Source organism: Gorilla gorilla, chromosome 10 (genome assembly GCF_029281585.2).
Source record: "Gorilla gorilla gorilla isolate KB3781 chromosome 10, NHGRI_mGorGor1-v2.1_pri, whole genome shotgun sequence".
Taxonomy (NCBI): domain Eukaryota; kingdom Metazoa; phylum Chordata; class Mammalia; order Primates; family Hominidae; genus Gorilla; species Gorilla gorilla.
The window spans coordinates 74089295-74104749 of record NC_073234.2 but is presented as its reverse complement, the minus strand read 5'-3'; the positions used below and the strand labels follow the sequence as shown (position 1 = coordinate 74104749).

Genomic DNA, 15455 nt, shown 5'->3' with positions numbered 1-15455 from the left:
TGGATCACGAGATCAAGAGATCGAGACCATTCTGGCCAACCAACATGGTGAAATCCCGTCTCTACTAAAAATACAAAAATTAGCTGGGTGTAGTGGCGCACACCTGTACGCCCAGCTACTCGGAAGGTTGAGGGAAGAGAATCGCTTGAACCCAGGAGGCGGAGGTTGCAGTGAGCTGAGAGCGAGCCACTGCACTCCAGCCTGGGCAACAGAGCAAGACTCCATCTCAAAACAAAAACAAAACAAAAAATCCCTAAACAATGGGGTTTGGAGAGCTTCTGGGTTGGTGAACACATCCAAGTGCTGGGAGGAGGGTGGGGACCCAAAGAGGGCTTAGAAACTCCTCCCCCATCCCCACCCACCCCACCATACATTGCCCTATGCATCTCTTCCATTTGGCTATTCCTGAATTGTATCCTTTGTAAGAAACTGGGAATAGTAAGTAAAGCACTGTCTTGAGGTCTGTGAACCTGAGGAGAGGGTTGTAGGAATCCCCCTACTTTATAACCAGTTGCTCAGGAGTATGAATGGCCCAAACTGGCAATTGGTGTCTGAAGTGGGAACAGTCTTGTGGGACCAAGCCCTTAACCTGTGGGGTCTGCACTCACTCTGGGTAGATGGTGTCAGAATTGAATTGAATTGTAGAACACTTAGTTGGTGTTCGAAGAGTTAGAGAATGGATTGATGTGAGTGAAAACCCCATGTTTGGTGTCAGAAGTATTGTGAATAAAAACAATCAGAGATGGCTTACTACAAACACATGAATAGAGCTGATTCTGAAGAATCTCCTTCCTCCTAGGAGTGAGGAGTAGTCCTGCAGACGTATGTCCAAATTTGTCCTATCTTGGATTTAAGGCAAAAGCATTAAGGATTAAGTTCAAAGTCTTATTGTTCCTAAAATAGCAGGCATGTGAACATTGTGTAATGCTGTACTAAATATATGCAAATAATTAAAATGAGTTATTCATATTCAGGCCTAATGCGATGTTGAATGTATTATTGTCCAGTATTTTTTTGGGGGGGAGAGGTGTCAGAATTTTCAAAGCAATTCTGGACAGGGGAATGTTTTATGCTACTAAGGTCTTACAGCATGGAATATCCTCTCTCAGAGCTCTGTATCTTGGAATGATTCCAAAAGACAGAAACAATATGGTTGGCACCCCTGGCTTTGGTATGGCTGAATACGTTAGGCAGATAACATTTTTTTTGTTCAAGAGTCAGGGTCTCGCTCTGTTGTATAGGGTAAAATGCAGTGGCTCAATCATAGCTCACTACAGCCTTGAACTCCTGGGCTCAAGCAATCTTCCTGTCTCAGCCTCCCAAGTAGCTGGGACTACAGGCACACACTCCCATGCCCAGCTAATTTTTAAAATTTTCTGTAGAGACGAGGTCTTGCTATGTAACCCAGGCTGGTCTCAAACTCCTGGCTTGGTCTTCCAAAGTTCTGGGATTACAGGTGTCAGCCACTGCACTTGGCTAAATTACCTTTTATTAAACAGTCCATTTATTGAGTTAGAAAACACAGCCAACCTTCACCTGACCTGAATCAGATAGTCAGAGGCACACAGCCTCTCACATGCCTTTATACTTCTCTCTAATAAATACCTGATTATTGCACCAAACAGCAACCTGGTATGTTTTTGGACAAGTCTTTGAAAAAAGTGTGTCTTCCTAGTTAAAAATGGTTATTGTACTGCTGAAAACTGGGAAACCACTTACATAAAATATGTGTATATATGTGTATTTTCCCACAGCATTTTCTAATGAGAAATCATCTTAACTAATCATCCAGGCATATTATCAAAAATTGAAGAAGGGAATATTGACATATGAAGAAGCTAAGTGGAAGAAAGCAATACAATGAATAAAGGAGGAAAAGTCACAAAGATCTCTGATTTTAGCTGACAGAAATACACCATTTGTGTATTCCTCGCTGGAGGAGGGAGGACCCACTTTCAAGATGGTTCATTCACATGCCTGGCAAGCTGGCAGGAATGCTGGCCAGTGCCGGCTACAGCTGTTGGCCAAAGGGGATGATCATCCTCAACATGGCTCCTCCATAGCTGCTTGGGTCTCTTCGTAGCTTGGCAGCTGAGTTCCAAGAGGGAAGAATTAGAAGTTTCCAGTCCTCTTAAAAAGCCGGGCCCAGAATTATCACAGAATCATTTATCCTGTATTCTATTGGTCAAATCAGTCTCAGGCCTAAACAGATTCAAGAAGGAAAAGAAATAGACCCCAGCTCAGGCGTGGGCTGGGATGACTTAGAGAATGACAAAGAATTTGCAGTTATTTTTCATTTATAATTCATTTGTTTATTAATCCTCAGCAGTTTTAAATGTATATATACAGATGTGTACATGTTTTCTTTTTACAAAATTTAGATCATACTGAAAAAAGTACAACATGAATTTTTATTGTATCACAAACATTCTCCCAAGTCATTAAATATTCTTGAAAAATTGATTTTACTGGCTGTATCATATGAATTTGCCATAATTTATTAATGATTAAAAAATTGTCTGGAAATAAAATACCTTTTAAAATGCAGTAAATTGCTAATAGTTCTATATCCATGTGGTTCTATTATGGGTGATTTGGATTTTTTTATTGTACACTTTTCTGCATTCCTATGTTTTCTACAATGACATACACTGTAATTTTTTTTTATCCCTTCAGGTGCTACTGTCTTCCCGTCAGTCTGTGTTACCCCAGAACCATCTCTGTTCTAAGCCAAGGTGTGGAAGAAGCCCTTCCCATAATTCTGCTAAGCTTTGTCATGCAATCTCATGGTGTCTCCATCAGACATCTGAATTGAGCCTTGAAGTGTGAGTAGGAGTTCATCAGGTGAGGGGTAAATGTAACACTTACATTTTGCTAGAGTCTACCTCTCTCCCAGATTGACTTCCTTTTCATAGCTTTATGAAATCAGTTATACCAATCGATGCTGGGGTTGCCTGCCTGCACCTCTAATCTTGGTTGGGGCCGGAAACTCCCTGCTATTGTAGCAGCAGCCTCACATCACTGCCTCTGTCACCACCAACCACAGCTGGAGCAGGAGTATGAACTGGATACTGTAAAGGAAATGCCTGTGTGACCACCACTGTGAGAACCTTAGCATTTGAGATGGACCTTGTGGCACTGCAGGCCACAGGCTCTTGCACAGTATTTATAATCAGTAAAAAGAAGTTAATAATAGAAATGGCATTGTATCTGGAGTCTGATTCATAAATCTTGCTGACTGTAGGCCAAAAACCATTAAGTTCTGACTCAATGTCACTCAAACCAAGAGTGTTTGAAACTAAGGGCTCCAGAGCTCTGAAATGCTAAAATGTCTTTCTGTGAATAATGCTTTCCTTGGGAGCAAATCAAGAAATACTCCCAGTGTGTTGGCAAGTAGTCTTTCCAGAGGCCAACATTAGGAAATTCAGACTTCCCTGTTTAAAAATGATAGAGTATTGGTATTTCAATTCCTTACACAATGGTTGATTAAAGCTAATTAATATAGCATATGTTTGCAGTTTTACCCCAGAGGCCATGATAAATCAGGTACAGTGGTAACTTCTCCTTGCTAACGTTGACATTTCCCACTGCTGTGGGTGGAGTGCTCATGGACCTGAGTATCTGTGATAAATGGCATGAATTTCCTTAGAGAAAAGCCACGCCCTACATCTGATTATTCTTCTTTAATCCTGTACATTTGGGTAGAATTTTTTTCAGGGCTTTTATTTTTAGGGCTTATTTAGAAATCTAGAATGAGAAAATGTTTGTCTCAACTCTGAGATGTGTATGTATGCGGGTGGATATGTGTATGTGTTTCCTACTTCTGAGTCACGCTGTCCACAAGGGACAAACCTTAAGGGGGCCTCATTATGTATAAAATACTGTGCTGTGTGCTGAGCCAAGGTGCCACTGCTTGACCAGCAAAGCACCTGGGTCCCCATCTTACCAAGTGGATGCGTGGTCTCCTCAGTCCTGCACCATGAAGAAAGCCTGGTCAGACCAGCAGAGGTTCCTTTGACTCAACAATCCTTTAAATAGTTATCCTGACCTTTCCAGAAGCCCAGCCTTCTGTGGGATGTGTTGGAAATTGCAGCTATCCTCAGCTCAACAGCTTGTGGCTACTTCTTAGCCTTTTCTCAGACCATTCTATCCTTGAATATGTCCAGGGGCTTTCACCGCCACACTAGTTCTAGCTCTCCCTGACATCCTCATCCAGTAGCTGCCATGCCTGCCACCCCACTCCATTCATATTATTAATAGTTTCTTATTGCAGCTATAATAAATTGTCACAAACTTGGCAACTTAAAGACACAAAAATTTATTCTTTTGTAATTCCAAAAGCCAGAAGTCTAAAATTGGTTTCACTGGGTGAAGTCAAGGTGTTGGCAGGGTGCTTCCTTATGGAGACTCTAGGGGAATATGTTTCCTTGCCTTTTCCAGCTTCTAGAGCTGTTTTCCTTGCACTTTTTGGCTCATGATCCTTTCCTCTGTCTTCAAAAGTGGCAATGTAGCATCACCTTCAAATCTCAATCTGTCTCTACCTCCACCTTCACATTATCTTCCCTCTTAGAAGAACCCTTGTGATTACATCAGGCCCACTTGGCTAATCCAGGACAATCTCCCCATTTCAAGATCGCCAACTTAACCACATTTGCAAAATCCCTTTTGCCATAAATGTAACAGCGGCAGGTTACAGAGTTTAGGACATGGACATCTGAATGTCCATGGTGAGGCTGGGAGCCACTATTTAGTTTAACAAGTCATTTGGTGCTGGCCAGTTGCTGTTGCCTTAAGGCACCTAAATTAATCATGCCAGTGTTCCTGCGGAGGGCTTTGAAGTATGTTAACACATATGTGAGGTGTGACTTTTATCCTAGAGAAATAGTACATGACAGCTGGAAGCAGAACATTGTAGCAGTCTCTAGAGTCAGACTATCTGGATTTCAATTCTAGTCCCTGTCTCTTAACCACTTAAAAGCTATGTGGCTGGACATGGTGGCTGAAGCCTATAATCCGAGCACTTTGGGAGGCTGAGGTGGTGGGTCACCTGAGATCAGGAGTTTGAGACCAGTCTGACAAAATAGCAAAACCCTGTCTCTACTAAAAATACAAAAATGAGCCGGGAGTTGTGGCGTGCCTGTAGTCCCCGCTACTCGGGAGGCTGAGTCAGGAGAATCGCTTGCACCTGGGAGGCAGAGGTTGCAGTGAGCTGAGATCGTGCCACTATACTCCAGCCTGGGTGATAGAGCAAGACTCCATCTCAAAAATAAAAATAAAAATAAATAAATAAATAAATAAATGCAAGCTCTGTGACCCAGGGAAAGTTACTTGTTCTCGCTAAATCTGTTCCTCATCTATAAGCTGACATCTGCCTCCCAGCATATTGTTAAGATAAAATGAGGCAGTGCTTATAAAGCGATTAGTACAGTATGCAATATATAGAAAAATATTCAATGATTAGCTCTTATTACTATGAATAGTCTGTTTTCCTTAACAGATAAAAGCAGGAGGTTCAGAAATATTAAGTGATTGATCTTTGCCTCATCCCCCCACCCTCAGCCTCAGAAGCTATAAATAGAGCAAAATCCCAAGTGAGACACTGGAGCTATTTGGACCCAGCTGAGAAACCCCTTTCCCCCACCTCCCCAAATGCAGCTGATGTCACCTCACCCTACTGCAGTTCACACCACTCCAGAAGGGCCTCTGAACCATGCTCCTTCCTTTCTCCTTCAGTCTTCCTGAAGGGAGCCAATGCCTTGACATCCATAGTAGTTGCCATTGACCCATAGGTCCTTGCCAGTGTCCTGCAGTGCTCCCCACACAGGCCCTCAAACCCATCTTGGCGAATGCTTGCTGCAGCATTATTTTGATGAATGGTCAACTGCTGTAAATCTCATTGCTGCTGCCTGCTGGGTTTGGATGTCTAATTTATGTTTCAGAATTAACATGTCCAAGACCAAACTTTTGAATACCTCCAACCCAACGGCTCCTTCCTGGATGATTCTCATCTGAAAGAATGGCGTCACCATACTTGCCAGCTGTCACTCAGGACAAATACTGGCACCACCCAGCCTAAGGCACCATCATCCCACATCTGGAGTATTGCTACCTAACAACTCTTTCTACTTTCTTTCTCTTACAATCCCTCCACAACATGAATTAGATAATGTCACTTCACCATTTAACCCTCTCCCATGGCTTACCATTATTCTTAATCAAAATCCAAAGTCCTTATCATAGCCTACAAGTCCCTGCAAGATGTGGCCCCTGCCTACTTCTCTGATCTCATTTCCCAATATTTTTTGCTCACAGCTCTTCTTCTTTTTTTTTTTTTTTGAGACAGAGTCTGGCTCTGTCACCCAGGCTGGAGTGCAGTGGCATGATCTCGGCTGACTGCAACATCCACCTCCAGGGTTCAAGCAGTCTCCTGCCTCAGCCTACCAAGTAGTTGGGACTACAGGCATGCATCACCAGGCCCAGCTAATTTTTGTATTTTTTCTTGTAGAGACAGGGTTTCGCCATGTTGGCCAGGCTGGTCTTGAACTCCTGACCTCAAGCAATCCACCCGTCTCAGCCTCCTGAAGTGCTGGGATTATACGCGTGAGCCACCATGCCCAACCCGGCCTTCTTATCCCAGGAATACCCTGAGCATGCTCCTGCTTCAGGACCTTGGCCCATGCTGTTTCCTTTGCCTAGAATACTCTTCCCCCTAGATAGCCACATGGTTTGTGTCCTTACTCCATTCAGGTCTTTGTCAAGTGTCATCTCCTCATAGAGGCATTTCCTTACCACCCTATGTACAAAAAGCATTCCCATCACTTTATTTTCTTTAGAGTGCTTATTATTACATGACATTGTATTATACGCTGTGCTGTTTATTATCTTCACTCCCACTAGATGGAAGCTCCATTTTCACCATTGCATTTTCAGCCCTTAAAATGGCACTTGATTCATAGTTGGTATTTGATACATATTTTTTAATTGAAAAATTGCTTTCTATGTGTAGGCAGTGTTCTACATCTTTTATAAGTATTAATTATCTTAATCTCTCTAATAGCTTTATGAGATAAGTACAATTATTATTATTATTTTGAGACAGAGGCTCACTCTGTCACCCAGGCTTGAGTGCAGTGGCACGATCTTGGCTCACTGCAACCTCCGCCTCCTGGGTTCAAGGCATTCTCCTGCCTCAGCCTCCTGAGTAGCTGGAACTACAGGCGCCCACCACCATGCCTGGCTAATTTTTGTATTTTTAGTAGAGATGGGGTTTCATCATGTTGGCCAGGCTGGTCTCAAACTCCTAACCTCATATGATCCACCCACCTCAGCCTCCCAAGGTGCTGGGATTACAGGCGTGAGCCACCGCACCCAGCTAGTAAGTACAATTATTATCTTTCTTTTAGAGATGAGGAATAGCTTCCCTTCTGAACAGGTTGATCTGCAAGCTCCCATTGGTACATGATCACCTTTCTCTATATGTATGTAGAGCATTGTGGAATAGGTCCTTTTGTGACTATATCTCTCTAGTCCCAGTCTAAGCATGCTTTTCCTGGGAAAGATAACTTGCGGGATTGCATGAGCTCTGCTACTTCTGTGTTTGTAAGGTTCCCTCTGGTAAACTGTATTTTGCATTTGTATCATGTGTCATGAATGGAGTATATGTTCATATCTCCTTTGCACAGTGGTTAGATATTTCTGTGTTGGATTACTTTTGTCATTCAAAAGAAAGCATGACCCTAAACCAATAAAGCATGCCTTAAGGGTAAATATTGTATTTATAGAAATTCTTAAAATGGATTACAATCCAAGGATACCCTGTCTCTCCTGCTCTGTGCCTAGCCTGTAACTGGCATTCTACTACCTAGAAGAGTAAGCTGGTTAACACATCCCTTGGCTTGACTCAAAAACCACCTGTGTCTGTGAGTGGACTTTCTGGAAGCTCTAACTTCTTGCTTCCCATCTGGGCTCCAGTGAGCACTAACTTCACTGGAAGAAGGTGTTTGGAGGAAAAGTCCAAATCCCTTCCTAAGAGATCAATACATCTGAATGAGATACTGATATTTTTCCCCTTACCATATATGCCCAGAGCCTCTTTTTTCCGGAAATTATTTCTGCTAGTTCTAAGCCATTTGGTTTCTTTGATTTCTTTCCCCCTACCCTCCTAGGATTACACTTGAAATCCTTTATTTTTATTTGCTATAAAAATGTGGGTCAAAGAATTCCACATTCCAGTTTGTTCCCATCATCCCTTACAGCTATTTGCTTTGTGGGTGTAGGCCAGTTTTTGCTTTTTTTTTTTTTTTCTCAAACAGCAAGTCCTTTTAGAGGCAATGTTGTCATCCATTGGTTTTTCTGCAAACAGTCTGCGTTCTTTGGTATTTCTTAGAATCATTTAAAATTTCCTGTTGGATAAGATTTTGTTCTACTGAAATTCCATTTGCAATGTTTTTCCTGTTAGTTTAAAAATACACATATACACACAGAGAATCTTTCTTTTCCACCATCCACCCTTCTTTCCATTGTTTATTAGCTTTGGCTACAGAGGCGTTCTAGAGTTTAATACCATCCAGCTCTGTCTCACTGACAGGGATGCTCATGCTACAAGGAGAAAAGTCCTAGGAGAGGAGCAAGTGCAGTGGAGCTGAACTTTAACATGTGAGGTGTGGAAGTCAGGAGGTCAGAACAAAACTGGCTGCTGCTCTGCTGTGTGGTGGGCAGGGCTGTCTGTCTCTGGGAGGTTCTCCTGAGGTGATTGTTGCCACTGCAGCATTGTAGGAGAGAAGTCAGCAATGGGCAGGTTGGGGCAGTAACTGAGAAGCAGAGCCATTAACAGCCCAAATCCAGTCCTGGTGCAAATGATAATGAGATCTTTACTTTTCTTCCTTTTCTTTCTCTCATTCCTCTCTCTACTCCTCACCTTTCCTCTCCTTGGACCCTCATACTGTCTTATTAGCTCTCTTCTTTAATATAGAAGAAAATGCTGGCATGAAAATGCACTATTCAAAGACTAAACTGTGTAATTGCAACAGAAAATCTGGTGCTATTCAGGACAACAGGGGCAGCATAGCAGAGCTGTCCTGTTGAGCTTTGCTCTACAGGGCAGGTCATGACTGTGGTGTACTTTCCTTCTCCTTAATTCCAGTCCTGACCCTTGCAAAGAAGTAAGAGGTAGATGAGTTGAGAAATATTGCTGGGATGTAAGTCTGCTGAGTCTCAGAGTCCATCTCTGCTTTTGCAAGCCTCTTCCATAGACAGGCCCCAGTTCTTTCCTTTAGTCACACTGCGTGCGCATCATGTGCCAAGTATTGTGCTGGGGATATATATAGTGGTAGTCAATATAAAAACAATGCCCGCCCTCATACACCAGCAAGGTACAAAAGCTGTTGAGGTAATTGCAAGTGTAAGTAGTGTTGCCCAAAAGCATATTAAGGATACAATGGAAGCGCGCAGTGAGAGAGCTGATCTGGTCTCCTTTATGTGTAGGCTTGGCCCTGCCTACACTATCAGCCCTTGTCCAGCTGCTGACCCTTAGAATGTGACTTGCCAGCAAAGACCTAGGAAGCCCTGGGCATCCATGTCGACTGGACAGATAACAGCCTTCCCCAGGCACCTACCATGTTAATGCACTATGTTTGCACTTTGATCATTTCCATAGCCCTGCACTCTAGTTCTTTTGCCCTTTCAAATGTTCTTAGTTCTTGCCAGGTCCCTCCCCTACAAAACCAAGTCCTTTCTCTGATACCTTCAGCGACTGGCTGGGCTCTGCTGGGATTGACCCACTCTCCATCCACCTGACTTTGATTCTAGCCTGTCACTGGAACTCCCACTGACGTGTCCCACACTTTAGATTGAACCAACCTGTCATCTAAACCAAACCACGCTGGGCCTGGACCACAGAGTTTCCAGAGCTCCTTTGGTTCACCCTCAGTCCTTAGTCTTCTGGTTCCTGGTTTTTCCCTCTCCTCTTTCATTTTGCTGTGACCCAACAGCAAAGTTTGTGGCTAAGTCTGAGTGTGACACTCTGGGCTTGTTGGCAACTGAATACCTATTGATTTGTTCTTTCTCCTTTGCACACATTGTTAAGTATTGAATAATTAGTCAACAAAAATGTCCTGAGAGCCCACCATGCACTATTCTGAGCACTGAGGAAATGCCAGCGAACAAAACAAAGATCCCTGAACTTCCACACATGCCCATCCATTCTGTGTGTGCTCTCTGTGAATGTAGAGCTTGAAAATCAGAGGGACTCTGACATGAGATCAGTCAGGCCCTCTACTCAACGTACAAGACACACTGTGCTTCCAAATGTCCAAGTTTCTCAAGACCAAGGGACCCAGGTGTTGCCTTATTTCCATGCCTCTCACTTCCACTACTGAAAATAAATCCAGCCAGGCACAGTGGCTCACATCTGTAATCCTAGCACTTTGGGAGGTTGAGGTGGGAGGACTGTTTGAGACCAGCCTGTCTCTACAAACATAAAAAAATAATAATAAAAAATTAGCTAGGTGTGGTGGGTGCGTGCCTATGGTCCTAGTTACCCAAGAGGCTGAGGCTGGAGGATCACTTCAGCCTGGGAGGTCCAGGCTGCAGTGAGTTGTCATTGCACCACTGCACTTTAGCCTGGGTGACAGAGTGAGATCCTGTCTAAAAAAAGGAAAAAAAAAGAAAAGGAAATGAAATGAATCCCCATGTGGACTGTTTCCAAACCACCCTGCTATAAGCATGACGTCACCTCACAAATTGCTGCACCAAGTTTATAAACTACAACTGATAAATGAGTTTCTGGCTTGTAAATCAAATAATTGCCCTTTGAGACTTGCAGAATAGACAACACAAATTGCTCATTGCTGACACAAAGATTCTAAGCTAAGTTTTCTAATTTCAGAGACTTTAACCAGGCTATTAAGGGAACACTTGACTTTCTCTCTAATTAAAGCCTATTATAATATAATAACATAGCTCACTGCTGGATAAATACTCCTTTATTTTTCACTCCAACAGTACCTAATTTGGTGGCACGGACACACACACGTTCTATATAGGGCTTATAACCTGAACATATGTGTAGCTGTCTTTGCAGTTTTTTAGCTGTTTTGTTCTATGTTTTGCCTCTCTTCTTAGTTTCAGAGTTCACTTATTGACTATGATAATTACTGAGCAAACAAATATGACCTATTAAGGGCAATTACTGTTAAGCATAATTTTTAAATCATGCCCTAGGACCAAACACTTTTCTTGAGCCTTGAGACAAATGTTGTCCCACATGCTGGCTGAGTAGCAAAAAAGCAGAGGTTGGGATGATCTCCTGGGTGCTGCCAGCAAGCACAGGAATGTGCCAGTGATGTCAGGCAGAGCAGGGCAGGCATCAGATAGGTGGAGTGGGGAACTGGCCATGTGGTGTGATGTGAGAGATTTCCAAAAAAGGTCCTGGACTGAAAAAGTCCTTCCTCTCTGCTACAGACAGGGGCTGTGATTGTTGGAATGAGTGTGAGGTAAGCCTCACCACTCCGACTTCTAGCCTGTGTCTGCCAACATCTCATTCAACAGGATGTAAATCTGGGGAGGAAGCCTCTGTCCTCAGGCTCCTGGCTCCTGGCTCCTGGTATGGAGCTAAGAGGTTTCATGGTCTGTCCTGGCTCCCAGGCTGATGTCTGTGACCTCCACAGATGGAATCTGCCTTCTTTTATTCCATTCTTGTTTTCCCAAACATTTAGCAATGCCTTTTAAGAGCACATGTTAGACACTGAGAACACATGGCAAAATTATATGTATGTCCGTTCTCTCAAGGATCTGATGAGGATTTAAAAAAAATAAACATTTTTAAAAAGAAGCAAATGAGGAGGATCTTTGTGGTGACCGATTACTTCTGTGTCCTGATTACAGTAGTGGTTTCATGAATCTACACTTGATAACATATCAGAGAACTATATACATTGTTTTAATGTCAGTTTCCTGGTTTTGATATTGTACTATAGTTATATAAAATATAACCATTGGGGGAAACTGCGTGAGGGTACAGGGGACCTCTCTGTACTATCTCTGCAACTCTCTGTGACTCTAGAATTATTTCTTTTTTTTTTTTTTATTTTTTATTTTTTATTTTTTATTGATCATTCTTGGGTGTTTCTTGCAGAGGGGGATTTGGCAGGGTCACAGGACAATAGTGGAGGGAAGGTCAGCAGATAAACAAGTGAAGAAAGTTCTCTGGTTTTCCTAGGCAGAGGACCTTGCGGTTTGTGTCCCTGGGTACTTGAGATTAGGGAGTGGTGATGACTCTTAACGAGCATGCTGCCTTCAAGCATCTGGTTAACAAAGCACATCTTGCACCGCCCTTAATCCATTCAACCCTGAGTGGATACAGCACATGTTTCAGAGAGCACAGGGTTGGGGGTAAGGTCACAGATCAACAGGATCCCAAGGCAGAAGAATTTTTCTTAGTACAGAACAAAATGAAGTCTCCCATGTCTACCTCTTTCTACACAGACACGGCAACCATCCGATTTCCCAATCTTTTCCCCATCTTTCTCCCCTTTCTATTCCACAAAACCGCCATTGTCTTCATGGCCCGTTCTCAATGAGCTGTTGGGTACACTTCCCAGACGGGGTGGTGGCCGGGCAGAGGGGCTCCTCACTTCCCAGTAGGGGCGGCCGGGCAGAGGCGCCCCTCACCTCCCGGACGGGGTGGCTGGCCGGGCGGGGGGCTGACCCCCCCCACCTCCCTCCTGGACGGGGTGGCTGGCCAGGCGGGGGGCTGACCCCCCCGGCCTCCCTCCCGGACGGGGCGGTTGACCGGGCGGTAGAGCTGACCCCCCCACCTCCCTCCCAGACGGGGCGGCTGGCCGGGTGGGGGGCTGACCCCCCACCTCCCTCCCGGACGGGGCGGCTGGCCGGGCAGAGGGGCTCCTCACCTCCCAGTAGGGGCGGCCGGGCAGAGGCGCCCCTCACCTCCCGGACGGGGCGGCTGGCCGGGCGGGGTGCTGACCCCCCCACCTCCCTCCCGGACGGGGCGGCTGGCTGGCCGGGCAGAGGGGCTCCTCACTTCCCAGTAGGGGCGGCCGGGCAGAGGCGCCCCTCACTTCCCCGAAGGGGCGGCTGGCCGGGCAGGGGGCTGACCCCCCCACCTCCCTCCCAGAAGGGGCGGCTGGCTGGGCGGTGGGCTGACCCCCCCACCTCCCTCCCGGACGGGGCGGCTGGCCGGGCAGAGGGGCTCCTCACTTCCCAGTAGGGGCGGCCGGGCAGAGGCGCCCCTCACCTCCCGGACGGGGCAGCTGGCCGGGCAGGGGGCTGACCCCCCCACCTCCCTCCCGGACGGGGTGACTGGCCGGGCAGAGGGGCTCCTCACTTCCCAGTAGGGGCGGCTGGGCAGAGGCGCCCCTCACCTCCCGGACGGGGCGGCTGGCTGGGTGGGGGGCTGACACCCCCACCTCCCTCCCGGATGGGGCGGCTGGCCGGGCGGGGGGCTGACCCCCCCACCTCCCTCCCGGACGGGGCGGCTGGCCGGGCGGGTGGCTGACCCCCCCACCTCCCTCCCAGACGGGGCGGCTGGCCGGGTGGGGGGCTGACCCCCCCACCTCCCTCCCGGACGGGGCGGCTGGCTGGCCGGGCAGAGGGGCTCCTCACTTCCCAGTAGGGGCAGCCGGGCAGAGGCGCCCCTCACTTCCCCGACGGGGCGGCTGGCCGGGCGGGGGGCTGACCCCCCCCACCTCCCTCCCGGACGGGGCAGCTGGCTGGGCGGTGGGCTGACCCCCCCACCTCCCTCCGGACGGAGCGGCTGGCCGGGCAGAGGGGCTCCTCACTTCCCAGTAGGGGCGGCCGGGCAGAGGCGCCCCTCACCTCCCGGACAGGGCGGCTGGCTGGGCGGGGGGCTGACCCCCCCACCTCCCTCCCGGATGAGGTGGCTGCCGGGCGAAGACGCTCCTCACTTCCCAGACGGGGTGGCTGCTGGGTGGAGGGCCTCCTCACTTCTCAGACGGGGCGGCTGCCGGGCGGAGGGGCTACTCACTTCTCAGACGGGGCGGTTGCCAGGCAGAGGGTCTCCTCACTTCTCAGACGGGGCGGCCGGGCAGAGACGCTCCTCACATCCCGGACGGGGCGGCAGGGCAGAGGTGCTCCCCACATCTCAGACGATGGGCGGCCGGGCAGAGACGCTCCTCACTTCCCAGATGTGATGGCGGCCGGAAAGAGGCGCTCCTCACTTCCTAGATGGGATGGCGGCCGGGCAGAGACGCTCCTCACTTTCCAGACTGGGCAGCCAGGCAGAGGGGCTCCTCACATCCCAGACGATGGGCGGCCAGGCGGAGACGCTCCTTGCTTCCCAGACGGTGGGGCGGCCGGGCAGAGGCTGCAATCTCGGCTCTTTGGGAGGCCAAGGCAGGCGGCTGGGAGGTGGTTGTAGCGAGCGGAGATCACGCCACTGCACTCCAGCCTGGGCGCCATTGAGCAGAGTTAACGAGACTCCGTCTGCAATCCCGGCACCTCGGGAGGCCGAGGCTGGCAGATCACTCGCGGTTAGGAGCTGGAGACCAGCCCGGCCGACACAACAAAACCCCGTCTCCACCAAAAAAATACGAAAACCAGTCAGGCGTGGCGGCGCGCGCCTGCAATCGCAGGCACTCGGCAGGCTGAGGCAGGAGAATCAGGCAGGGAGGTTGCAGTGAGCTGAGATGGCAGCAGTACCGTCCAGCTTCGGCTCGGCATCAGAGGGAGACCGTGGAAAGAGAGGGAGAGGGAGACCATGGGGAGAGGGAGAGGGAGAGGCAGAGGGAGAGGGAGAGGCAGAGGGAGAGGGAGAGGGAGAGGGAGAGGGAGAGGCAGAGGGAGAGGGAGAGGCAGAGGGAGAGGGAGAGGGAGAGGGAGAGGGAGAGGGAGAGGCAGAGGGAGAGGGAGAGGCAGAGGGAGAGGGAGAGGGAGAGGGAGAGGCAGAGGGAGAGGGAGAGGCAGAGGGAGAGGGAGAGGGAGAGGGAGAGGCAGAGGGAGAGGGAGAGGGAGAGGCAGAGGGAGAGGTAGAGGGAGAGGGAGAGGGAGAGGGAGAGGGAGAGGGACGGGAGTCAGCTTTTTGTATGAAGTTCCCAAACATTTATTCTCTAGAATTATTTCAAAATGAAGAAGTAGTTGCTCTCATTTCCATGTTTTGCCCAAGAACATAGGTTAAGGGAAATTTAATGACTTGGTTAAAATGACAGAACAGAGTGTGAGCGTTAAGCAAGTGCATATTTAGGTCAAGTCAAGGGGGGAAACCTGGACTGTTTCTGTAGATCTGGGAATCATCAGCCTTGACATGATAATTAATGGTGTAGAAGTGGGTAAGGCCACTGGTGAAGAAGGTTGGAGAGCTGAAAACAGCATCATCAAAGAGGTGAATAAAGAGACTGAGATGGGAGGAGCCAGAGAGAAAGGAGAAAAATCAAAAGAATCGCTCCAATGGGAGTCCAGGGGAGAAATGAATGTCCAGAGTC

The 15455-nt window shown here is 47.7% G+C and overlaps 1 long non-coding RNA gene across 1 annotated transcript in view; it reads left to right on the top strand.

The window, feature by feature from the left end:
• The window catches only part of LOC129523546 (uncharacterized), a 71506-nt gene that overhangs the window by 40973 nt on the left and 15078 nt on the right, over positions 1-15455 (top strand). The window contains exon 4 of the long non-coding RNA XR_008670364.2: positions 2677-2844. This is a non-coding gene — a long non-coding RNA (uncharacterized lncRNA). The remainder of the gene's footprint in view (positions 1-2676; positions 2845-15455) is intronic.